The sequence below is a fragment of the Cebus imitator genome, unplaced genomic scaffold (genome assembly GCF_001604975.1).
Source record: "Cebus imitator isolate Cc_AM_T3 unplaced genomic scaffold, Cebus_imitator-1.0 Scaffold181, whole genome shotgun sequence".
Taxonomy (NCBI): Eukaryota; Metazoa; Chordata; class Mammalia; order Primates; family Cebidae; genus Cebus; species Cebus imitator.
In genome coordinates this window covers 2,368,782-2,383,957 of record NW_016107496.1, presented here as the reverse complement: position 1 = coordinate 2,383,957, position 15,176 = coordinate 2,368,782, and the positions used below count along the sequence as shown (strand labels likewise).

Here is a 15,176-nt window from a genome sequence, read left to right as displayed (position 1 = left end):
CACCTGTTCAATTTTGCTGATGAACACACATATGACACACTAAAATCCAGACAGGATTTAACAAGTGAGGTATATCAAACATAGGCCCTGTTGTTGTCAAGGTTTCTAGGTGTGGTTGCAGCTCAAGTATAATAAGAACATTTATATCTGAGTCAGTCACCCACTCTCCTGTGTTTCTCCCTCATCAGACATGGGCATGAACATAATACTCTATATAGCACAGGTCTGAGTAAAACTGAGTAGATTTCAGGAGAGAGATGACTCAAGAATATCAAATCTTTTCCCTCTATGAGAGAAAATGAAGAGAGGAAAAACTACTACAGAAATATGCATCAACAAAGATGAAAAAATTTTTGAATACATTCATGAATTCCAAGACAACTGCAGTCTTTCCCATTGTCTTTAAAAGATTTTGAAATTTTCTTTTTTCTTTTTTTTTTTTTTGAGACAGTCTCCCTCTGTCGCCAACGCTTAAGTACAGTGGCACAATCTCAGCTCCGCCTCCCAAGTTTAAGCAATTCTCATGCCTCAGCCTCCCAAATAGCTAGGATTACAGGCATGCGCCATCATACCCAGCTAATTTTTGTATTTTTATATAGACTGGGTTTTCCCATGTTGGCCAGACTAGTCTCCAATTCCTGGCCTTAAGTGATCTACCCACCTCGGCCTCCCAAAATGTTGGGATTACAGGTGTGAGCCACCGCGCCAACCTCTTTATGTTTTCTAGTTGGCATTAATAGTGTGTGTGTTACTTTGACAGGGCGTGGTGGCTCATGCCTGTAACCCCAGCACTTTGGGAGGCCAAGGCGGGCGGATCACCTGAGGTTTGGAGTTCGAGACCAGCCTGACCAACATGGAGAAACCCCATCTCCACTAAAAATACAAAATTAGCTGGGCATGGTGGCATACGCCTGTAATCCCAGCTACTCGGGAGGCTGAGGCAGGAGAATCGCTTGACCCTGGGAGGTTGCAGTGAGCCGGGACTCCATCATTGCACACCAGCCTGGGCAACAAGAGTGAAACTCCATCTTAAAAAAAAAAAAAAAAAAATTGCGTGTGTGTTACTTTCTTTCATTTACTATGGGTTAGCAGAAGAAATTAGATTCCAAAAAGTTCCAAATTTAGAATGGTGTCAGACACTTGGCAATCATACATATCCCTAAGTTTACAGAATTTTGGAGAAAATCTAGTCTAAAATTCAAGGGAATATGAAATGCTACAGTAAGCCACAATGTAGGATTAAACATTTTCTATCTCTTAGTCTATCTTTCTCTTAGGCTTTCTCTATTCTCCCAACAGAAGTTGTGACCATGAATTTTTTTTTTTAAACATTCCTTCCAACCGTAAGAACATGAGTTCTGCTCTTACTACATTGATGCAAATTTCAAACCCAAATTACAACCACTACTAACATTCTAAGTACTTTCAGGGTTTTGTTTTGTTTTGGGAGATGGAGTCTTGCTATGTGGCCCAGCCTGGAGTCAAACACGTGGGCTCAAGTGATCCAATTGCCTTAGCCTCCCCAGTAGCTGGGATTACCAGAGGGTACCACCACACCCAGCTTCTTTTAGGGGTTTTGCCTCTTATTCAAATCAAGTATACATGGATGCCTTTTGCTTACTAACTTAACAATAGTAACAAAAATACTGAATACAATATTTTTCTCCATGTTTTTTTTTTTTCTCCAGACTCTCTAAATTTTGGGAGGAAAGGGGCTAATCAATAAATAAGAGCATTATATTCTGCATGGGAAAAACTAATATTCCTCTACAATATACTTACAAATATTTTTAAATCAGCCAGGACCAAAATATACCCTAAGTCTTAAAGGCTCTCCAATAGTATACAGAAGAATCACGAGTATTTTGTTTGGTGAAATATGAAAAGGAGATGATACAGGAAATGAAGTGCTCATCTTTTAGGGGTTAATGTGGACACTAAGAGGGTTGTTGCATCAACCTCAATTTTTACTTTCTAATCTCCTGAGCCATACATAAGTCTGATCTACTATTATGAAACTTTCTTCATCCACCCCAATCCTGAAACTTGACTTTCCTGAACTAGAACTGGCATCATGGCCAAATTTTTCTCACGTTTGTATAGTACGTGTTGCAGCATACAAGTGACAAGTGACAAGGACATCTGGGATCCCTCCAAAACCCAAGGTGTAGCCTCTTTCATAAACCCAACTGAGGAAAACTGCTTACAGTTTCTCATGTTTAAGCAAGTTCCTTTACCCAAATTTAATTGCCACGTAAAATGGTGATCTGATGGTAATCATCAGAAAATTCCCACCAACTTGAAGTCTCGCGAGAGCACGGCCTTGCTCTCCCAGCATGCCCCACACCATTCCTGGCGTAGCCGCCATGTTGGGTCTGAGGCGGCTGCTGTAGGCACCCACGAAGCGAGTGGGCATGCTGAACAGGCGACAGCAGCAGGAACTGCCTCTCTGTGACCAGAGCAGCACAGCAGCGCCATGAGCCGGGGCACCCCTTACATCGGCCTCATCTCCAAGGCGAAAATCCACTATGAGGGCATCTTCTACACCATCGACACTGAGAACTCCATCGTAGCCCTTGCCAAAGTTCGATCCTTTGGTACAGAAGACAGATGGACAGATGTCCAATACCACCTCAAGATGAAGTTTTTGTATACATTATATTCTGTGGGAGTGACATTAAAGACCTCACCATTTGTGAGCCACCAAAACCAGTGTTTTTTGCCTTAAGTCCCAGCTATAGTTCAGTCCTCACTAGGCTCATCAACTTCTTCATCCCAATCTGTGTGTTCTTTTGGGCCTTTCCGTAGGATGCCCATCAACAGTTCAGTCTAAGTTCCTTAGTTGGGGAGCAGCTTGGTGCTGCTGGTATTTCCAGAAGCTCTTTGACATCCTCTGGACCAGAAATGTCAAACAGTGGTACCTTACCCTAAAGTCATGCGGTTGGTTGTGCCTCTACACAGGATTCAAGACGTCTAAAAACACAGTTATCTCAGACCCTTTGAGAAAAAGCCCAACCACGGAACAAGCAGTGTAGACCTCCTCGGCCCACTTACCTGTTATAGCACCTGTTGGGAGAAGGAGTCTTTTATCAACCAGGCCTTTGCCATCTACTAGCCAAAAAAGAATAGAGAATCAAGAGCATAGGTGAGCTGAAGTACACAAAGTTTCAAGGCCAGAAATGAGCAACTCAGAAATAATAGCAAGAGACAAGCAGTTCCAGGTGCTTCTTCAGCTCCAAAGAGAGGGCAGGGGGTCATCGGGGTGGCAGGAGAAGATTTGGTATTCAGCAAGACAGGCCAATAAAATTTGAGAAAGACTTTGAAAGTATAAATGTGTAAATGCACAATTCAACAAGGAAGAGACCAACAAGAGTTTCATAATAAACTTAAATTAAAAGACGATAAACTTGAGAAACAGGAGAAACCTATAAATGGTGAAGATAAAGGAGACTCAGGAGTTGATACCCAAAACAGTGAAGGAAATGCTGATGAAGAAAATCCTCTTGGACCTAATTGCTATTGTGACAAAACTAAATCTTTCTTTGATAATATTTCTTGTGAGGACAATAGAGAATGGAGATCAGCTTGGGCTGAAGAAGGTTGAATTCTGAAACATTTGGAATCCCACTTTGTCCAAACTGTGTCCACGGGGGATACAGGGGAAGAGGAGGTCTTGGTTTCTGTGGTGGCAGAAGGCGTGGTGGTGGCAGAGGTGGTACCTTCACCACCCCTCAAAGATTTCACGGTGGATTCAGAGGTGGTTGTAGGGGCGGAGTGTACAAATGTTGAATATAGGAAGGACAAATAAGTTACCGCATAGTCTACAAACAAGTCTCTGAAAGTAGGTGAATTTCTAGCTCTTCATGGTCCTGAATAAAATCTAAATTCATATTATTTAGATTTACAGAAACTCGTAAAACTAAATAATATATTATTTGGGATTACACAAAGCACAAAGCAACACTAGAGAATTAACAAAATTCAGCGTGATAGTTACATCTAAGGGTGAGGGAAGAGTAATAGGAGATGCCAACAGGGCCTTCAGAGGTGTTTTAAGCTTTTAGTTAAACTAGACTGTGGACCTACCAGTGTTCAATCTATTACTCTTCTTTAAACTGTGCAAACATTTTTTTTTCTCATTGCCCAGGCTGGAGTGCAATGGCATGATCTCGGCTCACTTCAACCTCTGCCTCCTGGATTCAGGCAATTCTCCTGCCTCAGTCTCCTGAATAGCTGGGATTACACGCCCAGCTAATTTCTGTGTTTTTAGTAGAGATGGGATTTCACCATGTTTGCCAGGCTGGTCTCAAACTCCTGATCTCAGGTGATCCATCCACCTCGGTTTCCCAAACTGCTGGGATTACACTGCACCCAGCCTGTGCATACACTTTATATATACTCTTGTGATATTCCGTAAGAAAAATTTAAATACCTATTAAGACCCATAGAACAATAGCAGAATACCACACCAATTACTCAGTAGCCTAGTCATTCACACTAACTGTAAATAACCACAAATTATACAACACTGGGAAACCCAATATAACAGAAAAAACAGGCCAAGATGGATTGCTAGAATTTTTCCTTAAGGAAATATGAGATAGTTCAGGAATTAGATGAGAATTTTTTTAAAAAATCTACTTGGCACACTCAGATTCAACAGGATATCTTATTGATCAAAATCAAGAACAAAGTGTGGGCTGGGCATGGTGGCTCATACCTGTAATCCCAGTACTTTGAGAGGCCACGGCAGGCGAAGTGCTTGAGCCCAAGAGTTCGGGACCAGCCTGAGCAATGTAGCAAAACACTCTCTCTACTAAAAATACAAAATTTAGCATTAAGCCTGCAGTCCCAGCTACTCGTGAAGATCACTTGGGCTTGAAAGGTAGGGGTAAGGCTGCAGTGAGCTGTGATCCTGCCACTGTACTCCACCCTGGGCAACAGAGCAAGATCCTGTCTCAAAAAAATACATAATAAAGTGTGGTTTAAAAAGAGCATACACAAACACAAAACAGATTAAAACACGGCACAGGGAAGGGAAGAAACAATAAAAATCTCCTGAATTGTCAACAAAGACAGATTGAGTCTACCTACAGCCAAACAGGATGAAAGAGAAAAAACACATGCCTAGACACATCCTAATTAATTTCAGAACTCTAAAGACAAACAGCAACCTTAAAAGCTTCCAGAGTATTAAAATGGGCTACATTGAAATGACAATCAAATGAGAGACAAAGACTTTTTTTTTTCTTTTAAAAATTTTTTATAAAAAATTTGAGACGGAGTTTCACTCTTGTTACCCAGGCAGGAGTGCAGTGGCGTGATCTCAACTCACCGCAACCTCCGCCTCCTGGGTTCAAGCGATTCTCCTGCCTCAACCTCCTGAGTAGCTGGGACTACAGACATGTGCCGCCACCATGCCCGGCTAATTTTTGTATTTTTAGTAGAGACGGGGTTTCACCATGTTGACCAGGATGGTCTCGATCTCTTGACCTTATGATCCACCCGCCTCGACCTCCCAAAGTGCTGGGATTACAGGTGTGAGCCACCGCGCCCGGCTACAAAGACATCTTTGAAAGGCAAGAACTTAAAGCTCAACATTCATGCATCCCATGTTAAAATCAGTAACTATTCCAAGTTTTAAAAAAATACAAGAAAAATAACAATTTGAAAGTATGAAAAACAATAACAGTTGAGTAAGACCTAGAAGGAGCGTAGAAAGCTGAAAAGAAATTAAGAGGATTCACTAGATTCTGATGTTTGGGCCATTGTAGAAAGTAAAAAGTTCCTCTTCAAAATTTTCCTTCTTGTTAAAGAATAATAATAATAAATGTTAGAAATAATGGTTTGTTTTAAAGACTTTCTTCAAAACCTTCTTGCTTTTTGCTAATAACTCTTTGTTAAGTCCTATCCTATGTAGCTGTTAGACATGCTCACAGGCATGTAGCACATTCTATGTCCTTGTACTTTAACCAACATATTTGTCCTGGACGTGCTCACAGGCATGTCCCAGCTTGCAGCCTATGCTCCTTCCTTATTTGGACTTCTTCTTCTTTGTTCCCCATTGCCTTTACCTATTTAGAAAAGTTTTAAGTCACTAGCCAATTGGGTTCAGTTTTAGATTATGAGTTCCGGCTCCAACCAATGGAGATCAGACACAGCAGCAAGAACTCAATGCATAAGGAATAAATATGCCTACCTTTGCTTTTGTTTATTGTATTCTTGTGGCAAGACTGCTGGTGAGTTGTACTCTTTCTGCAGAAAGTAAAACTGCCTTGCTGAGAGAACTTTTTGTCTGAATGTTAAATTTTTCCTTGCAGTACCATGGAATAAGCATTTGACTTATAACAGTAATTCTCTTTAAAGAGGCAGTTTGGTGATAAAATACTATGTTTCCTTTTCCCAGTATTCAATAGCACTGCTAGATTCCAAAGTAAGTAGTAGTTACTTAATAATATTGCAAAAACTGTATTTGTGGAATATATTAAGGTTTAATTTGTACATATAGCACAAAGACTAATTTTTGTTATACAAAAGAGAATATAAACATTATTTACTTTGATAATAGAAAAACAGTAATATTACTACCAAAAAAGGAAGAAAAGAGTAAAAGAAATGGGTACATTTCTCATGGTTCACAGAAGGGAATCGAGAGACACTACTAACCACAACATATTACTACTAAAAGTTACGCTATTAACTACCAGAGCTCTAAAACGGACTTTTTTTTTTTTTTTTTTTTTTTTTTTTTGGTGAAACAGCCTCGTTCTGTTACCCAGGCTGGAGTGCAATGATGCAATCTTGGCTTACTGCAACCTCTGCCTCCCAGGTTCAAATAATTCTCCTGCCTCAGCCTCCCAAGTAGCTGGGACTGCAGGTGCACACCACCACACCCAGCTAATTTTTTTTTATATTTTAGTAGAGACAAGGTTTTACTGTGTTGCCCAGGCTGGTCGCAAACTCCTGAGCTCAGGCAATCCACCTGCCTCAGCCTCCCAAAGTGCTGGGATTACACTGTGTCCATCCCAAAACAGACTTTAAAAGTGGTTGCAGGTGGGGTAGGGCTATTTTCCATTTCATATTTCTGTGTCCACTCCAAATTCATGCTAACTGCCGGCACTGCTTTTATTGTTTCATTTCTTCCTCTCATACTCCCCGATGGCCAATGCTCTCATTCTCTTCACATTTCTCAAACCCTTATGCTTCCACATTTCTGAAGAAACTTCTCCCTTTATCCCCACACCAACCTCCCTCTGAAGCGGAATTTTTCACTCAACCTCTTCTTCCTATTAGTAAAGGAGAGAACAGCAGCCTCACCTTCCTGCTCTCTAGCAGCTCGCCTCTTCCAAATATCCAGAGATCTAACCTATGCCTAGCTCTCCCCAACCAACACAAGCTTTTCATTCCTCTGTTTCTTTCCCCTAGGCCTATGAAGATTCCTCAGTATCCTCTAATATTAAGCGATAGTAAAGTAAAATAAATAAGTACTCTTTTGAATCCACCCTTGTTCATTTCCCCAACTTCAACATGAGAAGCCTACATTTCTAGGTCCTCATTCCCGTTTGCAATCTAGCCTCTGATTCAGTCACAGGAGTGAAACTGACAAATCCAATCCTTTGTATTCTCTTACTGAATTCTTCTAACCTCTCTAGAGGTTTAACATTGAGTATCTGTCTCCACAAAAGCACCATACTACCCACCCTGGTCCACCTCCGACTTCCGTGACTGATCACCCCCCTGGCATTTTGGATCACTCTTTTTTCTTCTCTAGCTTCCTAAACAAAGGCATTCCTCATTAGCTCCATTTTTTACTTTCCTTTTCAAAGATCTGATTCATCTGATGAATCACATGAAGATGATGCCCAAATCCTTCAACAGCTCCAGGATATAATTCACCACTTCTAACTGCCTATTGAACAGTCACTCAAATGCCCTGCCAATGCCATTTGTTGCCTGGATGATATTGCCATAGACTCCAACATGTCCAAAATTAAACTGTTCACCCCAAACCAGAATCTCAGGTGTTTGTATAGAACACACTATCACTCTCTTGGTCACTCAAACTCAAAATCTGGGCCATCTCTAACTCAATTCCTACCTATTTCCTCACATCTTACTGTCTTTCCTTCCCTCAATGTTTTACAATAGGGAAAGTAAAAATTAGTAAGACAAGGTTTCTAGCCTTTGGGAAGAATTAAGAGAAGTGCAAACAAACAATTAGAAAGCAATCTGGTCGGCACAGTGGCTCTAGCCTGTAATCCCAGCACTTTGAGAAGCCAAGTCAGGTGGATTGCTTGAGCTCAGGAATTCAAGACCAGCCTCGGAAACAAAGTGAGACCCTGTCTCTACAAAAAGACAGAAAAATATATATTTTTAAAAGAATAATAAATAAGCAATCTGGTAAGTGTTACAAAAGAAAAAATGCACAGGATAATGAGGTTGGGGGTAGGGGACAAAGTAGAAAGGAGATTAGGAGAAAGATTCAACAGGCTGCAAAATGTCAGAACTAAAATCCTGTCCCCTAACCCTCAATAGGCCAAAACAACAGCACACACTCTGAATAACTAAGTATATGTCTTGCATTAAGACAATTCAACATTTTAAAAAAACACAATTATTGTGGCTCACGCCTGTAATCCCAGCACTTTGGGGGGCCAAGGCAGGTGGATAACTTGAGGTTAGAAGTTCGAGACCAGCCTGGCCAACATGGTGAAAATCCATCTCTATCAAAAAATACAAAAATTAGCTGGGCATGGTGGTACACACCTGTGTCCCAGCTACTCGAGAGGCTGAGGTGGAAGAATCACCTGAACCCGGGAGGTGGAGGTTGCAGTGAGCCAAGATCACACTACTGCACTCCAGCCTGGGTGACAGCATGAGACCTCACCTCAAAAAATATATATATATATAATTTGTCAATAAAATTTTAAGAAGAAAATTCAACACGTAACTTTTGAGTGACTGAGTATAAATTAGGGAATGATGGTTCTCACTATACATGGATTGATTTTTTTCTTCTTTCTTAAAGGGACAGAACCTCACTCTGTTGCCCAGGCTGTGGCATGATCATAGCTCACTACTATGATCACTGCAGCCTTCCTCCTAAAATCAGGCAACCCTCCCGAGTAGTTGGGACTGCAGGCTCACGCCACCATGCCTGGCGTATGTATGTATGTATGTATGTATGTATGTATGTAATCATGTAGGTATGTATGCATGTATTTAGTAGAAGCAAGGTCTCACTTTGTTGCCTGGGATGCTCAAATTCCTAGGCTCAGCCGGGCACGATGGCTCACGTCTGTAATCCCAGCACTCTGAGAGGCTAAAGCAGGAGAATCACTTGAAGTTAGGAGTTCAAGACCAGCCTGGCCCATATAGTGAAACCCTATCTCTACTAAAACAAAATACAAAAATTAGCCGGGCATGGTGGTGGGCACCCATCCCAGCTACTCAGGAGGCCGAGGCAGGTGAATCACTTGAACCTGGAAGGCAGAGGTTACAGTGAGCCTAGATCATGCCACTGCACTCCAGCCTGGGCAACAGTAAGACACCGTCTCAAAAAAAAAAAAAAAAATTCCTGATTCCTGGGCTCAAGTGATTGTCCTGTCTTGGCCTTGGCCTCCCCAAAGTTATAGGATTACAGCTGTAAGCTACCAGGCCTGGCCTGGATTTTCTTTGAATAATAACTACCCAGTTAATTTTTTTTTTTTCTTTTTGAGACAGGCTCACACTCTGTCTCACAGGCTGCAGTGCAGTGGCATAATCACTGCTCATTGTAGCCTTGACCTCCTGGGCTCAGGTAAGCCTCCCACCTCAGCCTCCTGGGTAGCTGGGACTACAGGCATGTACCATCACACCCGGCTAACTTTTAAAATACTATTTGTAGAGACGAGGCTTAATCGTCTTGTCCAAGCTGGTTTCAAACTCCTGGATTCAACTGAGCCACCCGCCTCGACCTCCGAGAGTACTAAGATTATAGGTGTAAGCTACCCCGCCAGGCTATGTTCCAGTGAATTTAAAATAGGATCTCCTTGGCCGGGCGTAGTGGCTCACGCCTGTAATCCGAGTACTTTGGAGGCCAAGGTGGGCGGATCACCTGAGGTTGGGAGTTCAAGACCAGCCTGACCAACATGGTGAAACCCCGTCTTTGAAAAAAATAAAAAATAAAATAGGATCTCCTTTTCATATGTTTTCATAAACATAGGTCATCTCAGGAACTAACAGCTAGGAAGAACTAGATTCTCTCATCTAGTCACTTCATCTCCCAAAGGATAGGAAAGGTTAAATGACTTGCTCAAGGTCACAAAGCTTGTAAACAGAAGTGGAATCCGAACCCACAATCTTTTCCATGTTACCTCACTGTCTCGGACATGTTCCTAATCTCAGAATGCTGTCCAGCTGATTCCTCTAAAAACCAACAGAAATGAGAATGTGTAAAAAGAATCCAGACATTGGGTTTCAAGTCGTGAAAGTGGTTTTTTAAACACACACACATAATATAAATTCCAGGAAAATAAGGATCTGGCTATAACTTGGTTCTCTGTGAAAATGAGGGATAAGTCCTCAGCTTGTTGATGCCAGCTTGGCCAGATGACTCTCTTGTCCCTGAGTTCTCCCCAAAATGCTGATAAAGTCATATTTTCTTCCCCAGAAAACATGCCTAATTAGAGTTCTAACTAGTTGACGAATGGCTAAAAAAACTTAGAATCATGGGGAATTAGGGCAAGGAGATGGCTTAGAAAAAAAGTGAATTCTAAATATTGGTGAATTCTGATTATGATGATACCAAGTTCCAACTATCATACCTCAATCTCTGATTCCACATTCTGTCAGGGAGAAAAAAAGTTACTCCCATCTCCAAAAAGTAACAGGTACTTTTAATTAATTAATTTTTTTGTGTGTGGGGGACAAGAGTCTCACTGTCACCCAGGCTGGAGTGCAGTGGCGAGATCTTGGCTCACTGCAACCTCCACCTCCTAGGTTCAAGCAGTTGTCCTGCCTCAGCCTCCTGAGTGGCTGGGACTACAGGCATATGCCACCATGCCTGGCTAATTTTTGTATTTTCAGTAAAGATGGGGTTTCACCATATTGGCCAGGCTGGTCTCAAAACTCCTGACCTTGGGATCCGCCTGCCTCAGCCTCCCAAAGTGCTGGGAATTACAGGCATGAGCCATTGCGCCTGGCCAGATACTTTTTATAATATAAAGTTGGGTCTGGCTCGATGGCTCACTCCTATAATCCCAGCACTTTGGGAGGCTATAAGGCAGGACAGATCGCTTGAGCCCAAGAGGTCAAGACCAGCCTAGGCATGGTAGTAAGAATCTGTGTCTAAAAATTTTTTAAATTAGCCAGCATGGTGGCCACTTGGGAGGCTGAGGTAGGAGGGCTGCTTGAGCCCAAAAGGTAGAGGTTGCGGTGGGCTGTGATCCCACCACCACACTCCAGCGTGGGCAACAGAACAAGATCCTGTCTCACAAAAAAGGGGAGGCCGGGCACAATGGCTCATGCCTGTAGTCCCAGCACTTTGGGAGGCCAAGGTGGGCAGATCATGAGGTTAGGAGTTTTTGAGACCAGCCTGGCCAACATGATGACACCCCATCTCTACTAAAAATACAAAAATTGGCTGGGCGCGGTGGCTCAAGCCTGTAATCCCAGCACTTTGGGAGGCCGAGGCGGGTGGATCACAAGGTCAAGAGATCGAGACCATCCTGGTCAACATGGTGAAACCCCGTCTCTACTAAAACTACAAAAAATTAGCTGGGCATGGTGGCGCGTGCCTGTAATCCCAGCTACTCAGGAGGCTGAGGCAGGAGAATTGCCTGAACCCAGGAGGCGGAGGTTGCGGTGAGCCGAGATCGCGCCATTGCACTCCAGCCTGGGTAACAAGAGCGAAACTCCGTCTCAAAAAAAAAAAAAATACAAAAATTAGCCAGGTATGGTGGCGGTGCCTGTAATCCCAGCTGCCCAGACAGGAGAATCACTTGAGCTCAAGAGGCGGAAGTTGCAACGAGCCAAGATCACGCCATTGCACTGCAGCTTGGGTGACAGAGCAAGACTCCATTGAAAAAAAAAAAAAAAAGGAAAAAAGTCGTCTTCCTTGATAGGGTAGTTAAACAAATGGTTAGAATCTGCAACTTTCTATAAGTGAAATCCCTTCCCACCTTTGGAATCTGCTGCCTTTCTGAAGGATCCTCTGTTCACAGAGAAAACATTCTAAAACACACAAAATACGAAACAGCAAGAGCCAGAACTCTAGTTCAATGCTACCCTCGCCCTGCAAAGCTTGTCAGGGATTAACCTGCAATAATGGCTGATAGGGCTGACAGCAAAAGAAAAAAAATCATCTTGGTTGGGTTATTTAATTTCAACTGAAGACTGGAAGTTTACAAGACCCATCCTTACTACTCTCCCTTCCCTTTCAGAAAGGTCATGAGAAATATGTAGTCTTGAATTTGATGAGACTGAAAATAGAGAATTCCAAAGCATGATAATTTATTACTAAACAACTGCTAATAAAACAAAATGGACACTTTAATATTCTTTAAATTAATTCTATGTAAAACCTGATGAGGTAAACAAATAAGGTCATGTCTTGCTCTTTATGACTCACTGACTCTGTCACATCCTCTTCTCACTACTACCTTTGCTGCTAAGCACACAAACCATTTTAGATAACAGCTTGTAAAAGTTGGGAAAGCAGTTTCCTGTCAAATGAATCAGAAATAGATCACTGAAAAACCAGCCCGGTGAGGGCCGGCGGAGTTGCTGACAAAGAGTTACTCCACTTCACTCAAGGCTCCAGTTTCTTCGTTTTTTCTCACGCAGGAGAGAGTAAGACTTACGCACTGCCTTTCTTCTCTCACTTCCCTGAAAGCCCATGGACAGCGTCCTGCTCCTTCTGGAGCTGAAGGAAAGGGGGTTCACACAGGTACCCACACTCCCTTCTCTCAGGTCAAAGCCACACCCGACATTCCCAGCTGAGACTAGAGACCTCTTGTCTCACTCTTACTCATCTTCTCTGGCACATCCTCACCTCACCTACCTTTCATGTCACTGACCACAGTGACTTTCCACAGAAGCATAGCTTAAATGTTGGTGGGGTTTTTTGTATGTCTTCAAAAAGCGTTTTCCAAGGACCCATACATGACACTCTTATTTTATTTTTTATTTTTGAGACGGAGTCTGGCTCTGTCGCTCAAGCTCTAGTGCAGTGGTGCGATCTCAGCTGACTGCAACCTCTACCTCCCGGGTTCATGCAATTCTCCTGCTTCAGCCTCCCAAGTAGTTGGGATTACAGAAGCACACTACAACACCCAACTAACTTTTGTATTTTTAGTAAAGACAGCGTTTCACTATGTTGGCTAGGCTGGTCTCAAACTCCTGACCTCAAATGATCCACCCGCCTCGGCCTCCCAAAGTGCTGGGATTACAGGAGTGAGCCACCGCATCTAGCCAACACTCTTATTTTTAACTGAGAGAATAGTCATAAGGCCATTAGGCAAGAACTCCCTCAACTTCCTCATCTACCACCTATGAATATCTGCCTCTGCTCCCATCCTTGCCTTCTTCCCTTCTGTTTCAGCAGAAAAGGAGTCATTCCTGGCATCCTGAATGATTACTCCAGCAGCGCTTACAATCTCAAACTTTGCTGACTCAGGGAGACCTCATTCCATCACATCTTTCTACTCTAGACGTTCAATTCCTCCTCCTCAAGACCTATTACCCCTCCACCCAACAAATGAACACATTCAAGTCTCTACCTTCTTAACATTATTCATTTGTTTGGCCATCAAATATTTGTTGAGTGCCTACTATGGGCCAGGAGCTCTTCTTGACCCGGGAGATAAGCAGTGAATAAAACTAAGTTCATGCTCTCAGGCAACTTATTTTCTAGCAAGGAGAGAGATAAAGAACAGATAAATGTATAAACATCCTACCTACTTCCTTTCTCTCCACCTTACACGGCCAGGCTTGAAACAAGGTACACTGCCTGCCTCTACTTCCACTTCCTCTCTGCTCTGCATTCCTTACCCACTTCAAAAGGCTGCAGTGCCCCCTCCCTGCCAACCCTGTCCCTAAACCCTACTAAAACCCAGCTTAGGCAAAGGTCACCACCAATGACCTCTGTTTGTAATCTCAATTGCATTTTCTCAGTCCTAGTCTCAAACTCTGCAACAACAGAGACTTCTTAATAGTCCTTGTTTTGCTCTTCTCCCTCTTTGGCCACTCATACCTTTTTGACCTCTGTTCTTCTTTCAGCTTCCCCCTTAAATGGTGGTGCTTTCCAGCTCTGTGTTTGGCCTCTGCTCACTCAATATGCTCTGCTTGGACAACCTCAATCATGCCCATTGCTTCCACTATCAGTGATACACGCTGAGGAATACTCAATGTATATCTTCAGGATAGGCCTTTCTACAGAACTCCAAATCCCCAACTGCTGCTACAGATCTCCATTTGCACATCCCCAAAACCTCTCAAATTCAGTAAAGTGGAATTTTTTCTCCACCTACACCCTAAACTGTTCTGCCTCTATTCCCTGTTTTAGGAAATGGTACCATCTTTCTCTCAAGGTGCCTAAGGAAGAAACTTAGGAGTCCGCCTAGGTTCTCCCATCACACCTACACATCTATGTGCACGCCTCCGCCTTCACACTAGTCTTGTCATTTCTGCCTCTTTCAATACTTCTTTTCATTCCCTCTTCCCTTATCCTACTACAGAGACAGCTCATTTCAGTAGCCTCCCTGTAAGTCTTCCTGTCCTGTCTTGCCCTGCTCTTACCTATTTAAGGCTATTTTGCATTTTATCTATGTGAATGTGTCCCTTGCTTATGTGACACAGGAACCTGAAACTATCCTCTTCTAGGGTGATCTGCACCAAAACAGATGGCAACCACTCCTGCTTACAATTCTTCATTGGTTTCCCATGGATGCTATACGGATGCTCTTTCTCCTGAAGAAAGTGATGGAGGAATGGAGGGCCTAGAAGAGGCAGAGCCTGAAGAAGCAGCCACTAGAGAACATTGAATTATTAATGTTAATATCTAAGATTATGTTTGACCTTAATTTTCAATTCATGCTTTACTATAGCAATAATTTCCCATGAAATTCAATTTAATTGATATTCTAAGAAGATATGCTAATGTTTATCCTGCAGCTTTTTTTTTTTTTTTTTTTTTT

At 42.5% G+C, this 15,176-nt stretch overlaps 1 protein-coding gene and 1 pseudogene across 1 annotated transcript in view; one reads left to right on the top strand and one right to left on the bottom strand.

Moving 5' to 3' along the window:
- DIP2B (disco interacting protein 2 homolog B) overlaps nucleotides 1–15,176 on the bottom strand; it is a 275,455-nt gene that overhangs the window by 234,990 nt on the left and 25,289 nt on the right. The window lies entirely within an intron of this gene.
- On the top strand, nucleotides 1,211–4,157 carry LOC108316090 (annotated as a pseudogene).